Source organism: Vulpes lagopus, chromosome 3, assembly GCF_018345385.1.
Source record: "Vulpes lagopus strain Blue_001 chromosome 3, ASM1834538v1, whole genome shotgun sequence".
Taxonomy (NCBI): Eukaryota; Metazoa; Chordata; class Mammalia; order Carnivora; family Canidae; genus Vulpes; species Vulpes lagopus.
The window spans coordinates 155072444-155094634 of NC_054826.1; the positions used below are offsets into that span (position 1 = coordinate 155072444).

The following is a 22191-nucleotide window of genomic DNA, read 5'->3' on the forward strand; positions in this document are numbered from 1 at the left end:
AAAGATGTGGGGGTTCTGGGAAATGATGTAATGAGGGGAAGGGAGAGAGGTAAGGCAAGTAGGAATAGCACCAGACAGTTACATACTCATTCCTGTGTGATGGACACGCACTCTCCAGGGGTCAGTTCCCTTCATTTTCACCACAACCCCTAGACAGCAGATTTTGTTATTAACCCTACTTCACAAATTAGGAAATGGAGCTACAGAGAGGTTGCTGAGGCCACACAGCTCATAAGGGATAGTGTCTCAGAGCCTCTGTCCTTAACACTATTCCGCCTAATGCCTCTTAGGTGGAACAAGTGATTATGAAAAGCGGGTTGCTCTTTGCCAAAACAGATATCCTACGGATTAAATTAAAGTGGGGAGGTTAGCAAAGCATGGAGCTGAGCTTGAGAGGTAAAGCAACATGCATGAGAAACACTGGCACAGAGGGGGCTTTTTTATTAAGCAAATGACAACATGCAGAAGAGGTTTTTTTTTTTTTTTAATTAATTAATTTGAGAAAGAGAGCACGCAAGAACACAAGTGGTGGGGAGGGGCAGAGGGAGAGGGAAGCTCAGCAGGGAGCCTTGACCTGGGGCTTCAACCCAGGACCCTGGGATCCTGACCTGAGCCAAAGGCAGACACCTAACCCCCTGAGCCACCCAGGCACCTTGCAAAATAGTTTTGTCAACACTTTTAACAAGTGCTATGAGGACACGTGTAAGATTCTAGGAAAGACTGTATGAGGGGGTCCTAACCTGCTGTGTGGGAGGTTCAGGGGCTTTGCGATCAGGGAAGTCGACCTTAAGAATCTGCCTTTTCAACTAAGACCCAAATCTGGGAGTGGAAAAGAAGGACATTCCAGATGTGAGGGCCCTTCAGTGGGAGGAGCTAACCGGATTCAAGGGGTAAAGAAATCTGGGGCAAAGATAAGGGAGAGGAGGCCCCTAAGGCTTCTGGACTTTATCCTAAGAGTAGTGGAAAGGTACTGAAGGGGATTAAGCAGGAGAGTGACAAATTAAGGCACAGAGAGTTTAAGGAAACTGCTGGAGATCATACAGCTGCTAATTGAGCCCCAAGGAAACCCAGATCATCCCAGCTCCAAGGTTCCTCCCTCTCACAAAACCATATTACTGTCCAGAGCGGGGCGGCAAAATGTTTAATAACCAGCTCTCTGGGGGAAAGGGAATGATTTGCAGCATTTTTTTTTTTTTTTATATATTAGTGGTGTAATTGCCATCATGGATTTTAAGCTACTCACGTGTCCCAAGTTACTGATGCAGAATTGGGAAGAGATGCTCCCTATCATACCAGGACATGGCATCTTTAACATTCAAATGCAAAGGGCAGAAACACCCTCAAAAACATAGAAAACAGTGCAATAATACAATAATTAGGACGTGGCGAGCTCTGTGTATCTGTTGACTTTGTTTTTAACAGGTTATTTAAATCAAAACTTATACAATTGATTTTTAATAGTGACTCTCTCGGGGAGCAGACAGCCTGCCAAATTCCTGAAAACTTATTAATAGGATCTCCTGAGCAGGTACAAGCTGGCACCACCTCAAAGAATCATGTCGTGGGTACAGATTTTTATTTTCTTGCTTCCTTTTTGGGAGATGGTTCCTGGACTCTTAGATAAAATCTGACTCATGTCTTTGTACTTATCTCATTGTGTGGATCATGGAGAATATTCAATGAGAAGAAGATGGGTTTCCCCTCCAAAAAAAAGGAGTAGGAAAGGGGAATTTGGGGGAGCCGGGGCTGAGCATTGTCCTCTGTGGGGACACCAGGTGGCTGATAGCAAACCTTTCTGGCTCACTTTTCACCTTTGCTTTCAAACAGTCAGGAGAGCCAGCTCCTGGTTTCAAACACAAATTTATAACTGTTGCACTGAAGCTAAACTTATATTCTCTGTATCCATTATCATTCCGTCCTATTATTGTCATGCAACCTCCTCTTTAGGAAAATCACTGGACCCTAAAATAAAATGTTCAGAAAACATGCAAATGAAAATGGCTTAAACTCTCAGACTTTGGCAGTGTTACTTGAGTTGCTGTGGCCTCAGAAGGGACAATCATAATATTTTTCTGGCTGTCTTGTCTTGATTTATAATTCGAAATCTCCATAAATGATAATAGAGAGGGCAATTATCAAAGAAATGGAAAGGGCAATTATCATTAAATTGAAAACACATCACACATCCAACAGGATGAATGACTGAGCTAAAAACAGATTTTGTGGATCTTGCAACTGTTCCAAAAGAACTTAATGGAGGCAACTTCATCTCCCCACCTCCTCCAATTAACCAGATGACTTTGGATATATTTTCTCTCTTTTTTTTTTCCCTTGGATGATACCGCAAGGCCTGTTAAACTAATCTGCCTGAATACTGACACTACTTAGGAGATGTAAATTTATGAGACTAAACCAGTTGCTGTTTGCCTAGTGTGAAAAAACGCTTTCCGTTTTTTTTGTAAAAACAGTAGAGAAAAATTAGTTCCCTTGTTTGTACATTTGTGATTCCAGGAGACTGTAGACGCCCGTCTCATCTGCCCTTAACCCTTGCAATGAATCTTTTTAAGTGAGGCAACACGGTGTTTTTGTTCATGAGGTTAAATAATAGACTAGACGTTGAAACTCCCCTAAAGGGCTTTTGTCTTGGTTGGATAAATTGAGCAAATTATAATCCAACCTATAGGTATCAGTGATCCTTACTATAAAAATGGAAGCTAGAGGTGGATGTTCAGGGATGCCTTTTGTGGAGAAGTCTTACTATTTGGATTTACCGCTTTAAAGAGTAGAATTAGGGAGGTTCTCTGGAAAGCGTAAAACGTGGAAGGGGAAAAAAAAGAAAACAAAAATTCCTTTTGTGAGCACATCTGGATAGTAAAAATAGTGGTGGCATGAACGTCAATATCTGCCCATCTGGAGCCTTATATAAATCTGATCCTATCAGATCTTGACAGGGAATATGAAGGGCTCCCCCTTTTCATATTGAGGTCTAGCATGCTTATCTTTGTATTATACAGATCATGAAGAAACTAAACATGGAATGATCCAAATGTTCAGATGAACTTAATTTATATTTATTTCATCTGGGTTTCTGCTTCCCCCATATTGGTTCTTGACAGAACCATTGGTCCTTGACCTGCCGTTGGTTAATGCTTAACCAAGATTAGATTTGTTTACTTGAGAACAAAGAACCATGGGATGATACCAGCCCATGCGGCTACACTCTCTGTTACAGAGCTCAGACACTGTGGTAATAGTTGAAAAAGAAAATATAGTCCAAAAGGAAGATGGAAAGAAAACTGATTTACTAATCACCTATTATTTCTCATAGGTGATTTCTAAATTTTCTAAAAATTACATGTAATTTTTAATGTTGCCACTATCCGGTATCAAACCTGTTGGCGAGTCCTGTATTTGTATATCCTCCCTGCCCAAGCAAAAGCAAATCAGTTAAATTTTACTATGCTATCCTGTGACTTTTGCAAGTACCTTCCCCTTGATGTTGGAGGACCACGCTGTGCTCGCTATGTGCATGCTCTGGTGTTTTGTCGCTTGGAGAGCGGAATACATGCTGTACTGTCTGGCTGCCAGCAATATGCAACATCAGTGCTGAATATTTTCCTTTCAAAGACATATGATTCTCTATTAAGTCATTTTTTTCCCTAGCTTCTATCTTCCACATATTCTAGAACAGTTTTTCAATGTGAGAAATATTTGAGAGTTTTCCCAAAACAATAAAACAGAAAAAATTTTTGTCCAATTTACTCACTATGAATTTATATGAATATGTGCATGTATCCCTAAATTGCTCATCTTGAATTGATTTGTGTGTGTGTGTGTGTGTGTCAAGGAAAGAAAATTGTTACATTTATCAATTTATCTTGGTCAGTAAATTTATTTTTAAATACTAAGTACACTAAAAACCAAGGAGGAGGAGGAGTATCCTTTACAAAATTCCCCAAAAGTTCGGAGTGCTTTGAATTTTTTTGAGCTCTCAACCATATGTTGAGTAAGTAAATGACTCTTGGACATCCTCACGAAGGGGCAGGGGTGGAGGGAATTCCCCTTGAATTCTAGGAAATGTTCTTTGCACATGATGTTTATTTCCTTTGATGTCACAATTTTTCTTGAATCATGTAAATATTTATTTTAAACATGGTTGTTAAGGCTTATTCAATAGTCTGTTTCAATTCCTGTGTCAAAAACTGGGTGAAGCAGAAAGGTCAGTTTGTGGACCGATATGTTCTCAGATTAAATATTGAATTAGTAAAAAATGAACCTAATATCATTTTAATATTTTAAAATGTGTTTGGAACAGAAGGGGAGTTTCTGAAAAATAAAAATTGAAAAGCTAGCTCGTCTAAAATAAAGCACATTATGAGTCATATTGATAGTTTCTTTATCATCGATATTCTTGAAAATTGGTACATGTTTATCAATTGTGTCCAGTATTTGGGTTGAAACCCTTTGTCAACTGTATTTCCTTCTCACAGGAACCCCGTGAGGTAAGCCTCACTGCCCGATTTTACACATTTTACAACTCAGAGAAGTTTAGAAAACCTTTTCATGTCAGTAAGCAAGCAAACAGCAATGCAGGGACTTAAACCCGGACCTGTCAGATTCTAAGCCCTGTGAGTGGCACATGGCAGTTCTCAACGTGTGCCAATTGTCAGCCCTTCTGGAGGCAGAGTAGGACTTGTTCACCTATCTGTGCTTCTTAAGACAGTTATAGTTAAAAGCTGCTCCAGGTAACAGATGATATCCTAATTTCTAAAACACCTAAATAAATCAGAATGTCAATTCTCTCTGATTCCTTCTGATCATAATCTTCCCCCAACCCCAGTCACACTCGCATGTTCCACAACCAAACATCCAAGTTCTATATTCACCAGGGATCTGTTCACTTATTCATTCAACAAATATTCACAGCACCCTCATAATATAACAGGCATTTTTCTGGGCCCGGAAAAAAAAAATGAAGTCGCTGTGATTGTAAAGTTTATATTTGGATAAGAGAGAGAAAATAAACACATACATACATGTATATGGGCATAGTTGTTAAGTCAGTTCAAATAGCAGTAAATGGAAAGAAGACAAATAAAATGGGGTCAGGACTAGAACATAATAGTGACTGACTTTTTACTGAAAAAAATATCACAAGTGTCAGACACTTGGTTAGGTATGTTACATAGATTAATTATTTAATTCTTACAAGACTCTCTGCGGTAGATATTGTACCTCTTGTGGATTGAAGATGGCAGGAAATTATTAACTACTCCTGAAATTGAGAGGTAGGGTTTAACTTCTCTCCCTTTGAGTCCCTTGGCGACTTGCTTGATGAATAAAATGAGGCAGAAGAGACAGTAGACTAGGTCTGGACTTCGGCTTTGTACCTTTGGAGCCTTGGGCTGCCATGTAAGAATCAGACTAAGGCTTCCACGTTGTGAGAAAGCCCAAGCCACATGAAGAGGTCAGGTGTAAAGTGAGCCTCAGGTGGGCTGTCAGCCAACAAGGATTAATGACGCATGTGGGATGGCCAGGCCCCCTCAAGCCTACTATTCACTTGGTATCTGACCTCACCAGAATGACAAACCCCAAATGAGAACCACCCAAGGAAGTGTAGTCATTCACAGAAAAGTGAAAGATGATAATAGATCGTTGGTTTAAACCAACTGGGTTTAAACCAAGTTTTGGGGATGTTTTGTTATGCAGCGATGAATAATTGGAACGATGATTATGATCTTTTTTTTTTTTTCCTATAAAAGAGAAAACCAAGAGAATGAAAGGCTGAGTAATTTGGTTGTCAAATGGTAAAATTGAGATTCAAATCCAGTCGGGCTGACCCCCAAGTACCATTTTACATTCTATCCTGTAAGCCTCATCCCTAGAGTGAAATCAGCATCGTCAGCGTGTCCCTGACTAACGTTGGCAGTTACCATCTAGTTTACATTTCATTTTCTCCCTTGAATCACAACGGTTAAAACTCAGGGCACACTGCCATGGGAATATGACTGCTCAGCTGGGTGCTTTTGCAAAGAGACCTTGCGGTGTCCTTGACCCGGAAGTATTATGTGGTCCAAGACCTTTCGTGGATTGGAATCTTAAGCAAAATAAGGAGAATATGGAGGAGATTGACCTGTGCTAATCTATAATCCTTTCATTGTGTCGTGAAATTACGGGAATGATTCAAGTGAAATAGGAAATTGCACGGCATTTTGATTAAAGAAAAGGAGCATGAAGTAATTTTGTTAAAATAAAGGGCAAATAATTGTCACCAAATCAGATTTCTTGGCATACAAATATGTTACATCCCTTGTCTAATACACAGGACTGATATTCGGATGGGAAAGGAGTAACCGGATGTCTGTAGCATGATAGCATTCACCGGCAAGAGGCTGAGCCAGATGTTCCTTCCTCAACAAGGAAGGACAGATAAAAGTACAAGGTTTCCAAGCAAGCCCACGGTGCATATTTCCCAAAGACGTTTTTCCTCAGAGTATTTAGTTTAGTTTAGCTGTTTCCATTCTGAAGACCTTTGTGTACACAACAATAGAACAGCTCATGATAGCTCAGAGGAAAGAACTTTTATAGAGATGCTGCACATTTTACCCCCCTCAAGCCTTGCAGGGGAAACTCCTGGTACTCTTGGAACTTTCCTGTCAGACTCTTAAGACAATCCAGTGCCTTTTCCAAGCAGGAAATATGATGTTCCAAAGACAACTTGACCTCCTGTTTGAAAATGGTGGTGGTGGTGGAGGGGGGGGGTGGTGGCGGTGGGGGGGTGGGTGGGTGAAGTGGGGAGACAAAAAGGGGCATAGCCTGAGTATACTCAATCCATAGACCCACTCACAAATACAAACAAGTTAATTTTGTTAAGAACGCAAGATAACATTTCACTTAAGACAAAATCCCAATCATTTATTCTCCTCTGGAGTACTTCTTATGCATCCTTGAGTTTTTAAAAGTTCAAGTGTTGCATAAAAAATCAACATAATTACAGAAAGCAGTCCTTAAACAAGAATATCCTGTTTTGTTTCCTGCATACTCACTGGGGTGGCTCATCTGAATCCTTGACAACATCCAACTCCAAGAAGAAAACACCAAGACTGCTTGCTGATCTCGGTTTTTACATAGAGCTCCTCAGCAGTAGGGCTATTGGCCCCACCGTGTAAGCCGACAATCGCCCTATTGTTTACTCTCCAGTCAGAAAAGCGATGCTGCTTTTCTTCACCGCGTACGGTCTCTATAATCCTAACAGTCATGTTCACTCAGCAGTAAGCCCCAATATATGTTTCCCAGAGGAGTTTCAGATACATGAGATAGATTAGCATCTCTGTGGCTTGATGCAATCTGTGACAGACTCGACAGCAATAAACATTTTAAAGTGTGGTCAGTGCTAAATTCTTTGCTGAAGCACAATTTTGTTCCTGAGGTGGTGGTGGGGGGGGGGGGGGGGAAGAAAATTAGCAATAACTTTTTTGGGTAAGGAACTGCATTGGCTCCGGGATAATACAAGGCCCTGAACCTCTTGCCCTCTCAGCATTTCATTCTGTGCAGAGGGAGGAAAAAAAAGCCCAATTGTGTGCTGATGAATTAGAAAACGTCATGAACATTCAAGAAATACACACGCCACTACAAATTAAGCGTGAGCAGGGCAAGGTATTCACCCTTTCTGTCAGATTCTGTGGGAAGTACGCCTTATTAGCATGGAGGCCCGAAGCGGTAGTGTATCGGCCATGTTCGCTTCTCCTACAGAAGAACAGGCCATCTCAGGTCAGGACAAACAAATAGCCTGGATCCACCCTCCTCCTCTCCCCCCCCATTACAATCCTACACTTGGAAATCACCAGATGAAACCCTACATCCATCTCAGCCTGGATCCTTCCACCCACCCCCTCCCCCCTCCCCCCCCATTACAATCCTACACTTGAAAATCACCAGATCAAACCCTACATCCATCTCAGCTTCCAGTTTGTCTCAGGGCTTACAAGGGAACTCGGTTTTGCATTTTAAATCAGTTCCATCATAACCCTGAAAGCGATCACAGGGCTGCTAATTCTCTGTCTCCTGTTTCCACCACACACCCCCCCCCCCCACCTCCCCTTTCGAAGCTTTGAATTTGAATGGGACCCGAAGATTCTCTGGGGGTCATGTTTGTGGCCCTTGAGGAGCGGCCTCTCTGCTGCTTTCAGCTGATTTCCTGGCATGTTTCGCGGGGATTTGTGGTGAGTGGCAGCTCTGGAATCACTTTTCATTCTGTCAGGTTGTGGTTAGGCTTAGTGGGGTTTCTTTGTTATACTGGCCACTACTAGTCAATTCCCTTGAAAATATCTGGTTTTCTCTTTTCCCCTTGAAGAAAAAAGAAAAAAAAAAAAAAAGCAGTTCCAGACTCTCCACCTTACCCCCAAAACACAAACACAAAACAAACATGGATATCCTTTGGAAGTCCTGGGGGGAGATAGAGGAGGAGAGGTCCAGATGTTCTCAACATCCCAATTTAATTTTGATGTCAAACTATAAAAGATCTTGGGAGGGCCCCATTTCCCGTACCTGTTCTGCTGACACGCTGTTTTATTAAAGAATCAGGGATAAATTTTACTACCGCATTTTTATGTTAAAAACAACCAAAAAAAAAAAAAAAAAAAAAAAGAAAGAAACCTAACACAAAATGCGAATAATTTTGGAAGCCCCGTGTTTTCTTTTTCTTTCAGATCAAACCTGGAAAATAGGAAGTTAAATCTGAATGTTGGTAAAATATAACAAAAAACACTAAGAAGCCCGTCAGGATGGAGTTTTCCATGGGCACCGTGGGGCGGTGTGGGGGTGTGTGTGGGGGGGTCTGGGCGGGAGGGATTTGGCACTTTAAGTGCACGTCGTTTTAAGCCAGAGCTTAACAGAGTTTTGTATTTCATGAATTAGTTTTGGGGGAAGGAAAGGAAAAGAGAACAACGTAAGGTTGCCAACATTTTCTATTGCCAAGTTAGGCTGGTTAAAAAAAAAAAAAAACACAACAAAAAACAACAACTAACATTGAAACCTTACATCATCCCTTTAAAGAAAGGCCGTGTTAACATCAGCGGGGGGTGGGGGCGGGAGGAAGGAGGAAAGCCTTCATCTTCAAATACAAGCCAGCCTTCGCTAGAATGAAGAGTTGGCAACTTTTACACCAACATGCCACAAAGGCCTCCAGAAACAGCCAGTTCCTGAAACACGCCAAGCCCCTTCCCACCTTCTTGCCTGTGCACCCGCCGTTCCTCTGACTGGAAATCTACTCCCTGGACATTGGCAGAGCTCTCCACTCAAATGGAACCACAAGAGGCAGGGCTTCTCTAACCACACTGTTCAAAGCCCCACTCCCCAGACCTCGTGCCGGCAAACCCTCCTCCCCGCTTCCAGGCCTCTCCATCCCGGGCCTCTCCACCCTGGGCCTCTCCATCCCAGGCCTCTCCATTACAGTCCTCTCCACCCGGGCCTCTCCGCCCTGGCCTCTCCATCCAGGGCCTCTCTGCCCTGGGCCTCTCCATCCAGGTCCTCTCCATCTCAGGCCTCTCCATCTCGGGCCTCTCCATCCCAGGCCTCTCCATCCCAGTCGTCTCCATCTCAGGCCTCTCCATCTCGGGCCCCTCCATCCCGATCCTCTCCACCCCGGGCCTCTCCGTCCCAGGCCTCTGCATTTTCCTTACTTGGCTTCAATCTTTGTCAAGTATTTGTTACTACCCGGGGATGCATGTTGTTTGCTCATGATCCGACTCCCCCATTGACAGTATAAAATACACCGGGTCAGAGGCTTCAGATCATTATGTTCACCTCTTTTTCTTTTTTCTCCACTCCCTGGCCTGGCACCTGTGAGGCACGAGGTACTTACTCGTTCCATCTACAGGTGCGTCTGAATGTATGGTCCGTATTTTCCTTATGTTTGAAAAGAACGACTGCGCTGCCTGCGCTGGTTCGTGTGCGGAAACGATTGTTTTAAGAAGGGGATTGACGCGTCCTTTAGACATAGATCAGGGCACACCTGAAGGAAGCACACATGTGACTCACCCAGACTTCACTGCAGCTGGTCTCGCCCAGCAGGAGTGACAGCTGTGCTTCGTAGGACCGGCAGCAAGCTGAGGCGAGGCTAACCTGGGGTCCCACTACTGACTTAGGGACAAGAAATATTCTTTACGCAGACTTAGGCTGTATTAACAGCCCCTCCCTCCCTCCCCAAATCACTGAATTATGTAGTTCAGGCATGGCTCCTTAGCACCTCTTGGATAACGAATGCATTTTTTTTTAAAACAAGAAGATGTTTATTAACAACAAGAGAACATGAGAGTGCAAGTATCTCCTGTATTGAAAAAAAAAGGAACAGTAGCATCCACGTGATAGCATGTTTAGCTATTACCTCTCACAATTAATTCACCGTGAGTAGGGGGACTCTGAAGTAGGGTTCACAGTCAGGCCATACTGCCAAGAACACTGGGGCATCCTAGAAAAAGTTGCCTTTGCAATGGGTTGTGGAGAGTTCACAAATGTAGGTAGTAGGTGTCAAAAGTGCATTTTCCAAGTGTTTGTGCCATTTGGGATCCTGGATAGGTGACTGATTTCTTTTCTTGAAAAATATCACTTCTGGGCATGTGGGGCTTGTTTTTCCCCCAAAAAATTGGAGAATGAGGGCAGCCCGGGTGGCTCAGCAGATTTGCGCCGACTTCAGCCCAGGGCATGATCCTGGAGTCCTGGGATCGAGTCCCACCTTGGGGTCCCTGCATGGAGCCTGCTTCTCCCTCTGCCTGTGTCTCTGCCTCTCTGTGTGTGTGTCTCTCATGAATAAATAAATAAAATCTTAAAAAAAAAAAAAAAAGGAGAATGAGCCCAGATGCACCTAATGCAAGTTCCGCACCGATTTTTCTTTTTAATTAGGGTACGATATCTGCTCTTGGGGCCACACTTCTGAGCAGCAGTAACAGATAGTAACATGATGGTACCCAAATACATGAGATCCGGCAATTGGTGAAGAAAGTGAGTTTAGGGCACGTACATGAGTGTGTGTGCACACGTTTGTGTTGTGCATATATGTGAGAGGGTTAACGTATTTTGGTTATTATCATAATGATGATGCGGTAAATGGAAAGTGTAAAAGGGTTGATCTTTTGGAGTTCCTTTCACTCTCTCTCTCTCTGTCTGTCTGTCTTTCTGTCTTTCTGTGTCTCTCTTTCTTTTATGCTACAGCGTGGAATGGAGCAGGGGATTTAGAAAGCCTCTGCTGATTAATCCATCATATTCTGACAACCGAATTCCCAGAAACAGAGCACCAGACTTTCGCACGAAGTGTCGTTTTGACTGGAATCTTTCAAGTTCAAGGCTACCAAGTCCTCAGAGGAAGACTGCCCCATAGTGGGGCCTCAAATAAAGGTAGCTTCTAGTGTCGTTATCCATTAAGAAGCCAAGGATTGCAGGGTCTGGCCAGCCAATTCCATGTCTCCAGACCTCCCCAACTGCCGTGTCAGAGAATGTTTGGGGAGAAGCAAAGACTGATGACAGCTGGACACTTACACTGAAGGGTAAGAATAAAAACATTAAACGGCTTTTTAAGGAAAAATCAGAGAAATGAGGTTTGGGACCATCACTTCACCAATGAACTTATTTTAGGATTGTGTATCTCAAAGATCAAAAGTAAAACTGAAGCTTAATTTCACAGAAATTTGAAATAAAAAAGGTCCATCTACATTTCAGAACTGCCCCGGCACAATGATAGACGCAGTTATTTTTGGTAAAAGTGGATTGTGGACTGAGTAGCTGGTGAGAATGCTCTTAAGTATTCACGTAGGACAAAAACCTTCCTGGCACTAATAAGTCTCAATTGGTTTTTCAGCTGCACTGTGGTTTATTGTGCGCTTTAAATCACCTCGAAGACTGCACTACATACCATTGTGTCTGTTAGAAAATCATTATGGGGCAATTAGAAGCAATGCTGTTTCACAGATGACCATGGGATCTTCCTCTGAGTCTGACGGCTACGCACTTCCTCCGTGCCTCTTGTGATTATCTACATTGGTGATGGTCAAGAGATACAGCTGTCGGGAAAGCACTCAACAGGTGGCAGTTGTGGGGTTGACGCCTCGTCCATTCTTGGGTGCTCCCTGCCACCCGAGCTCGGGATTTCCATAAGTGCTGGGGTGCAACTGACTCCTTTTAAGCAACATGTGTTTGGAATGGTCAGTGACAAAATTCATCTTCCTCCAAAAAATGAGAAGAAATCGAGGAGTCCTTGCGAAGTCAAATGTGCACTATCATACTGAAATGGGTCGACCTTGGAAACTTGGTAAGCAGGACAGATAAGAGCAAGCAACTACAGAGAGAGCCCGAAACATTGGGTAGCGAGATACCACTTTTCTTTCCGGAGGACGGTGAGGCAAGATCAATCGGTTCTTTCATTTTTTGCAAAGCTCTTTCAAGATTGGTCTTATGGTTTTTTTTTTTAAGAAAGAGCGATTTAACCTTGGCGTCAGTAATGACATGACTTGCTGAATGACTTAATCTCTGATGAAATTAGTCTAAGTGGTTTAAGAATTAATTAAGTGGTTTCTTTTTTGCATTTCAGGTAGCATTTTACCATGCAATACGTAAAGCTTCGCTCTTTGCTATTTTCACAGCACATATATACGTGTAGAACATTATTATGGGGACAGGAAAAGAAAAGGAAGTTGATTGACAAAGATGCAAAACACTGCACTGAACGATTCTCGTGCTTGTGCTAGATTATTCAGGAGCCAGAATCTGAGTTACGGATTCTGTTATAAATTATGACCGGGATGCCTGGGTGGCTCAGCGGTTGAGCATCTGCCTTTGGCTAAGGGCAGGATCCCGGGAGTGCCAGGATCGAGACCCACATTGGGCTCCTTGCTTGGAGCCTGCTTCTCCCTTTGCCTGTGTCTCTGCCTCTCTCTCTCTCTCTCTGTCTCTCATGAACAAATAAAATAATAAATAAATAAATAAATAAATAAATAAATAAATAAATAAAGACCAACTCATGCTTCTTCCTCTCAGGTACACAAACTTCCAGGTTCTAGAGCCTCATTTCTGTTCGGTGGGCAATCCGGGTTGCCTGGATGTATTTATTTTAACACAATGACGAGACAGTAATGAGTAAGAGGCCTACGTTCTGCTCCTGTGCTCTAGACAATGTCCTGAGCATGCCTGCCTGGCCCTCGATCCCCCACCCATGCTACTAAATAATATTCAACTATCTTTAGTTTGACCTGAATGTGGGTGTAGGCCAAAAAAGTCTTAAAAGCAGCTAACATGAGGATAACCATGTCCCACGGGGTTAAGCTTAATTTCGCCAAAATTGTTGTCTTTTCTTTTTTGTGTTAGCAAGATCATGTCCAGCAGTTCATGGAGATTTATATTGCTTCTAAAACATGACACTGCGACATTAGTGACATTTTCTGTTTGTCTATTTATGTCCCCAAAGAGGTAACCACATGCCATATACGTTTTCTGTTAATATATTTGCAAGTCGGTCTCGCTGGTTGGTCTCTGAAAGATTTCTAGTGGATAAAACATGTGGAATGAGAAGCTATAAAAAGGAGTTTTTGGTGAATGTGAAGCAGAGCAGGGAACGAACAGAAGCTGTAGGAAACATGGTACACTGCATAGTAAAGTTTTGAAACACATTATATGTGTTTTGGAACAAAACCAATCATTTCACTTATTCTAAGAGGTTAATATGTGCCCGGTATTATGATAAGCACTTATTCTACTTTATTGTCTTATTCTCACAAATATGTGAGATTGGTATTATTATTATTGCCACTGTACTAATGAGAAAATGGTGGTGAATGGCTGACAAAATATTTTCCTAGGGTCCTGTGGTAAGATGATCTTCCAAGGCCTCAGAATTTGTTACTGAGAGTATAATTGTTTCCTCACTAAACAATTCACTAAAATAATGCGTTGTGCATATAAGCTATTCCATGATATTCTTACTGGATGTACACGCCATTTACTAGAGCAATGAAAGAAATAGATGTGCTTTTATAATGAAATACACCTTTGTAACTTTTAAAATGATACAATGCCTATAAAAAATAAGTTTGATGGACATAAAAATGCGTGTTCTTTTATAATTATTATTATTATCTTTAAAAAATGTGTGCTCTTTTAAACTTTCAGGTATTTTTAAAAATAAGTAGAGTGTGAGTGGACAATTTTCTCTGCTCAGAATTTCATCTGTTCTATAACGGATACAAAGATAATTTTATGACATCTTTTAATAGAACTGAAAGAAAATTCTTCCTTTCATCTGTTGAGTGAAATGCGTCTTTAAGTATCACTACTAAGAACATTTTAGAGACCCTCTTTCTACCACCGGTGGAAAGTAATACGTTTCCAGCAGAGACAAGTGTGGGAATGACATGACAGGATACATTTTCAAAATAAGCATATCATAAAAATGATTGGTAGACTGCATATTCAGGGGAGGTGAAAAGAATATGTCATTGAGATGCTCTGTGGTTACCTCCAGAATCTTGCCATGACGCTGGCATCTAGCATGACACCGTAGTGACAGCTCCAACACTCGTGTGCATAAGACAAATCCACGGTGGAGCAAAGCACCATGAAAGCACATGCAGCATAAAAATAAAGAAGGACCACTGTCTTCTGACCCTGCTTGCAGTCGTGAGCGAACTACCATAAAGCTGAGCCATGCAGCGAGCGCGGAATATTACAGCTATAATTGCCCTTTGCGATTATCCTGCTGCCTAATTCACGCAGGGGAGAAGGGTCTAATTTTTGTAACAGTCCTGAGGCCTTACTTTATGGTATTTCTTATTGTACAGTTTTAATTTTGAATAAGTAGGAGCTCTATCTCTAGTTATGATGTTCACATCCCCGTAAGTAAAGGGAGGATCAATAGTAAAAGGAAACCAGCAAATTGTAGGCTTTGCAGTAAATCTAAGGTATTAGGTGGACATAATTTAAACAGTTGTTTTTCTTTTCTTGAAGAATAAACACATACTATGAGGGGAAAAAAAAATGAGGCTCTAAAGGGATTATGCATTCCTAAATATTTTATAGCTGTGTTAAATGCAATGCTGTGCCATGGTTCCACAGCTGAATATTTGCTGATGATCATGGACTCGCCAACCGAAAACCCAAAAGATGCTATTTGAGGTTTTTCGTGTGGTTTCAGCCTTGGCCCTTCTGTCAGGGTTTCGTTGCATGATTGTAAAAGAGCAACTCTTTACGTGTGAGAAGACGGATGCTGGTGATTTAGGCAGGGAACACACCACCGTGCTTTTACTCAGCTGATATTTAATGATTTACCATTTAATGTAGTTCATCTTTCATAACCCTGAGTTCAAACAGAAGCAGCTGCTATTAGGGATGCAATAATACTGAACTTCCCACCCGCGACCTGGGAGAGCTTCTTTTGCAGCTTTAGCTCCTGGCCCCAGCTGGCCTTTCCACCCAGCACGACAACTGAAGGAGAGAAATAGTTTGCTTCCCGTCAATGGAGTCCTGGACAGAATGTATAATTATGCCGGATGAAGATTCCCAAAACAAAACTCCTTGTGTTAACATCACGGCAGTGTTGGAGGACAGAACCATGCACTTTATCTCCTACAGCAGAAGAACGCTGAGAAAACACACGGAAACCCGTGCTGAGCTGAAATCAATTACTAAGGCTGGAGGTGTCCCCTGTTGCAAACCTGGAAGGTGAACGACTCATTTTCTTATCATTTTGACCCGCTTTTATTAGTGTGGGAAATGTTTGGTAAAGTATTTGAAAAGGCTTCTTTCCTCTGATTTTAGAAGGTATCTGGATAACTATAGAGATACAGATATTCAGATGAGAGAGATGACGGAGAGACAAAATACTTAACAACAACAAAAAGGCTTTCACAAAAACTAAAGTATAAGAGACATCTAATGAGATTGAAGTCTTTTGGAGGAAGGATGATATCTAATATGCTGCTGAGAATTATAGCATTAATGTTTTCAAATAGAGTGCTTAAATACATTTTTCCTATCCAAAGCATTATCTAACTTAATCATCTGTTTTCACTTTGGCATCATTGGTAAGTGATTAACAAGCAGATTATAGGCTAGGTTGCCTCTCTCTCTCTCCTCCCCCCCCCCCCCCCCGTCTTTTCTTTCGTTTTCCTTGTCTGTGCATAATCCTAATATCTGTAAATTAGGATTTACAACAACAACAGCAACAACAGCCACAAAAGGATCATGAACTTTCATCACAATTACAGGCCTACTGGCCAACAACCATTGCGTAGTCATGACTTTATGTCTCCTTCCACAACTGCTTAGGGTGGATGGAAAATGTTTTTCTTTTCCAAGAACATATTCCTAGAAGACAGTGAAGGCAGGTAGACCCTTCACCATGAGATGCTTTCACTGTGAGAAATGTACGTTAGCGGTGTCATCTCTGGTGGGGTTAGATGTACTGAAACTGCCGGATGGGATGGGTTCTCTCTACCTCTTGGCCGCATTTTTCAACCAGAAAGTGAGAGTCAGGCATCTCCTCAAGGGATCTTTGAAGATTTTCTTTTTTTAAAAACTGTGCCCATGGTTCAAAAAACATCTGTATTTACCTCTATGCATCATTTGAAAATACTGTCCTAGAGAGATTCCCACATTTCCCAAAAGTTTGATGCTGCTAAATATTTTGGATTCGTCATTCAGGGAGCCTTTAATAATTGGCATAGCATTTATAATCATGCGATTATGACATTTAACAAGATAGAGAAGACTTTCTGTATGAGGTTGCTGAAAGGAGACAGTCAAAAAAATGTAAATGTGCTCTACCTTACATTTTATCATTGTAAAGTTGTTGAGAGAAGGTTTCTTTGTCCCCTTTTAAGGCAAAATCCCACTGCCTGGGCTGCTACTGGTCCCCAGTGCGCAGGATTCCTGATTCTCAGCCTCACCATGATTTGTGGAGAGAATATTTCAATTGTTTATTTATTTGTAGCTTCCAACAGAACCCCGTGTGGGGAAGTGGATACGTTAGTGTAGGGAATTGGGCCAAAGGTATCATGATTTCTTTTAAAAAGGAATGATCAAAGTCTACATTCTATTTTAACTTGGAACTGTTTAGATAAGTTGCCACAAATTGGAAAACAGGTATAAATGTATCAACTTCAACAAGTTAGAAAGTTTGATTTGGAATCCTATCCAAATTCATTTTTTCGGCTTGAATACAGACAGGTATTTTATGAGATTTTTATTTCCCTATTTGCTCAATTCCAAGATTTATAGGAGTTCTAATTGGAACCATGGCAGAAATGCCACCACAAAAACAGCGGGGGGTTTTCTCCACAAAATTTTATTGTAATTGTTTCCAGGCCCAAGGGCATATTATCATGTGGAAATATATATTTTAAAACAGCGTTTCAAATTTATTTAGTCTTTTAAATTTTCAAAATAAAAATCCATTTTTTTTGTTTGTTTTTAGAGGGCAAGATGTTATGGTTCATTTTATTTTGATTAGCCCTACCTAACATATTTGTTGGCTAACTAGGTGTTGGACACTATGTTTTTGCAAATAGCTAGAACAGATTTTAATCTCTAGTGAGTTGGATTATTCAGGTGAATGTGCATAGAGCACTTAAAGAAACAACATTTCAAAATTGTCTATTCCTATGAGCTGTTTCCAAGTGAGCCTCTTAAAAACAAGTTTGGTTTTGTTTTTTTTTTTTTTAATAAGGGAAGAAAAAATGAGTAAACATGGTATTGTAATGCAAAGAAAGTGTCTACATGGTGCCATGTTTGACGGGAAGTGGCCGTTGGGGCTGATAGCAACTGAAATCTCCTAATGCGGCTTGGGGATTATTGACTTATCTAAAAAAAAAAAAAAAAGTTGGAAGAGGAAAAACTGAAAAACAGACTCTTAACTACAAAGAACAAACTGCTGGTTACCAGAGGGGTGGGTGGGTGGGGATGTGCGTCAAAGAGGTGAAGGGGATTAAGGCTGCATTGATTGTGATGAGTACTGAATGATGTACAGAATTGTTGAATCACTATTTTGTACACCTGAAGCTAATATAACACTGTATGTTAATTACACTTGAATTAAAAACAAATAAAAATGCACCAGATCACACAATGACAACATACAAATTAGAAGAGGTTAGAAATATATCAGATTTTCTTAACAAAATGACCTATCAACCTTAGTAGCAAGAAAACCATGTCTGGAACCCAAATTATGAAATAATAAGCCAACGTATCTAAGGAAAAGTGGTGGACACTAATTCAAGAAGCGGGGGCTGGTCACAGATTTTCTATCTACTCTGACCTTCAATACTGTCATTCTGCTCACAACCCATGACATGATGCATATCACCAAAGGACCTGTAGAGAAAAATAATCCATTCAAAGGGTTTGAAGTAAGGCATCATTGATGTAAGAAGGAAAATAGATCTTACTTCTCTTATTGTCTCCTAAGGAACTAGGAAAAATTCATATCAGGACCCAATGGAATATTTTTAAGGGAAAATTACAAAAGAAAGCATTAAAGGAAAGTACCTAGGGGTGCCTGGGTGGCTCAGTGGTTGAGCATCTGCCTTTGGCTCATGTCATGATCCCAGGGTCCTGGGATGGAGCCCTGCATTGGGCTCCCCACAGCGAGCCTGTTTCTCCCTCTGCCTATGTCTCTGCCTCTCTCTGTGCGTCTCTCATGAATAAACAAATAAAATCTTTAAAAAAAATAATGAAAAGTACCTCGTGGAAACTTCTGAAAATTATTTTGTAAAATGATAGTCAAGGTTAAGGACCAAAAAAAAAAAAAAAAAATCCATGATTCCCCTTATAATGAATTATCAATTTAGAATTGAATGATGGCAATTAGAGTATTTTTCTTATGAAAATGTGAGTTTTTAAAAAAATTATATTTAATACTCCTCATTAATCCCTATTCTTTTTAGAGGGACAAAAAATACTACAGTAATCCTCATGGGCCACAACAGATTCTCCTGTAATTATACAACACAATTCAGGAGCATTTAAATTGTGTTTTATAGGGAAAGTAGGAGGATGTAAGAGAAGATACATGTTGTACCTAGAATAAAGTAAGGCATAGAAAGAAAAAAAAATTTCTTTAATTCTTAAAACAGTGAATCTTAATGCATGTTCTAAAGACCACTTGCCTGAGAATTACCTGGGATACTTGAGAGAAATGCCACAGATTTCTGGGCTCTATGCCAAATCTACTGAGCCTGATTCCAGGGGAATGAAATTCAGAACCCGTCTGACTACATACATAGTCACAGATGGTTCCTAGGTACAGACAACTTTCCAAATCACTCTCATAAAAGTGCGTCTTTAGCCCGTATGATCACTTAGGATCACTGGCCAAATCGAAGTAAACCAGTGGGATTAGGTGAACTCTGAAACAAGTGAAATAAGAGAAATGGAACATTTTCTGTCTCATCCTGGAATTTTGGTTGGTTATCTTGCACATGGTAGACGCTCAACCAATATGTGTGAAATGAATGGACAAATGCAATTTTATCCATGAATACAAAATAAATGTTAGAGAAACAATTAGACATGTTTAAAGGAGACTATTTTATCTACCATAGGTATATAATAATATTTGGAATTCCGAAGACAGATAATTTAAATCACAGAGGATGTAATAAGTGAGGGATGAGGAGACAAGCTAGATATAATCAGAAACTCTTTAGAAAGTTCCTGCTAACATAGAGATAGAGATGTTGAAATTGCTAGCTACTATTTGTTTTTTTTTTTTTTTTGAACTCTTAGTATTCTTAAGCAGGAAGATTGTTTAGGATAGCACAGTGCAGTTTCTACATTTAGGGAAAACTTTATTACACTTAAAAAAAAAATCAAGAACATGAATGTTCTTACCCTTACATAGTTGCTGCAAGTAAGAGTGCTTCCATTTCAGCAACAAGAAAAATGAGAAATTCACTTTTACATGTTTACTCATTTACTTATTCAGCAAACCCTTACTCATTGGCTACTGACCATTCTGTGCATAGTTAAATATGTTCCCTGGCCATGAAAGTCTCGTAGCTCAAAATATTGAGAGGAATGGCTAAGTCACATAACAGGGATCAGGGTAAATATGGATCTATAAACACGTGCCGTATTTTGTGGATCATTAGAGGTGGATTGGGGGCTACTCTTTTCTTTCTTAATCCTCTGCGACGAGTCTGCTTGGAGACCCCATACTTTAGTAGGTAAATACATACTTGAAGGTGAAAATCAAGAACTAGCTACAGAAACACTGTCTCTGTTGGTATTTCTGGGCTCCTCCCGAAGGAAACATTCCCCGTTTTATCACAGATGGTTACCCACTGAAGTCGGATGCTCTGATTCGGGTCATAATCATTGGGAGTATTTGTGAGCAAAACACATCAGCATGTACATCTAATTCTGTCTTTGTTGGAGTGAGCCGTCATTGGCTTAATGAACACGAACTCAAGTGTTTACAGACGATCATTAAGAGTTGCAGTGATATTTCCCCTTCCTCTTACCGTATCTTTCCTGGGGACGTGGCCTTCCCCACTATTGTTAAACTGGGTGTGTCTACATCCTGCTTCTTTTGTAATACCTGCTTAACCTCTTTGATGGTTGTGTCTACTTAATGAGTGGACCGGCCCCTAACTGCTGAGACCACTATTGCATAATTTTAACAAAGAGATCATATAAACACACACACTGGTGTCTCTTAATTAAGAATGTGACGGTTAGATGAAGGTATTTGGCAATAATTGAGATCAGTAAGTCATTAAAAATTCTTCCCTGATACTACTAATTTGTTTGTAATAGCCTCATAATTGCAGCATATTAAACAAAGACGAATGTGCGCTGGCCTACACGTAAAAAGTATCAGTCTTGTCTTTTCTGGCCTGCAGACTGATAATTCCTACTTCTGGAACAGTTGAAATGAGGCCTGAGGAGAGGAAGCTATATCGCATGCCTTTGGCTGGCAACCTCCTAACATTCAGGGCCTTTTCTGAAGGGTGGTCTTCCTTTACACAATGTTTGTTGTCACTTGGTTACATTGTGTAGTCTAGGAGAAATCCCAGAGATGCAGGTGCCTTATGAATACCCAGATGGGAAATGGAAGATGATCAGACTTCCTCCCAGACTCTATGAGTCAAAGGAATGACAAAAGATTTTCCTTTGAAACGTGGGGAGAGGGCAACTGAATTTAAAACGTCTTGTACACAAATGACGATAATGCCTTGCATGAGCCTCTTTCTTAAAGGCGCGAAACCTGTTTTCTAGAGCTTTTCCCATCACCAAAATACAGCCAGAGCCTGTGATTAGACTCAGCAGCTGTTTAACAGTGCCAGAAACACTTACGAACTTCCACAATGTTTCCTTCAAGCCAAATAATATCCGCCAAAGAGCACACTTCGGATGCATTCACCACGGACTCAGAGGGAAGAGTGCCACCTATTGAACCAGGGCCTCAGTATTCACAGCACCTGATGGGTCCTTCCCAGGCTCCCTTCCACTGACCCACTGGCACATCCTGTTTCCCTCAGAGAGCTGGATATAATAATGCTCTGAGGTGGTCTGAAGTTCACGTGTAAGTGCGCTCATATCATGCTCTATAATTTGAGGAAAACACATGAATTTTAATCAGTTTTTAAAACAACCAGGCCTCTCTTCTCATTTACTAGAATGGAAAAAATTCACTTTTATTACCTTAAAGATGCCAAACAGTGCCATTTTATTACTGTGGGAAGCTGGAAGTCATTTCCGAACTCTTTTGGCAAGGGTGCTATGTAGAGCATCCAATTCAGTTCTTTAAGTGTCTTCTGAGAACCACCACACAAACTGTGATTTACTGTCTTCAGGAGTTAAAGGGACTCTTTCTACCCTAAAACTGAAGAAAGAAAGGTGAAGTGTGTTTAAGAAGCATCCCATGAGACTTGCAAGAATATGAGTCAGCACAGAGCAGGCCAGACATAAAGAATGTTTTGATAACCCACAAACATTTTCCAACTTGTAATTTTTAATTTGGTTTAAAAGATTAGGTTGGTAGCCTTCAGAAATTGTGAGGATTTTTGTATATGAATCCATCAGTCTTCAGGCCACTTGGACAAACTTCTTAACATTTAGTGGCTCTGTTTTCTTGCTGTTTGCATCCTACACAGGTTTTGGTACACATCTACTGCGAATGTATAATGTCATAGTTTAAAAAAATAT

At 40.9% G+C, this 22191-nt stretch overlaps 1 long non-coding RNA gene across 1 annotated transcript in view; it reads right to left on the reverse strand.

Moving 5' to 3' along the window:
- LOC121487698 overlaps nucleotides 1-21833 on the reverse strand; it is a 147401-nt gene extending 125568 nt beyond the window's left edge. The window contains exon 1 of the long non-coding RNA XR_005986899.1: nucleotides 21688-21833. This is a non-coding gene — a long non-coding RNA (uncharacterized LOC121487698). The remainder of the gene's footprint in view (nucleotides 1-21687) is intronic.
- Between the last annotated feature and the right edge of the window lie 358 nt (nucleotides 21834-22191).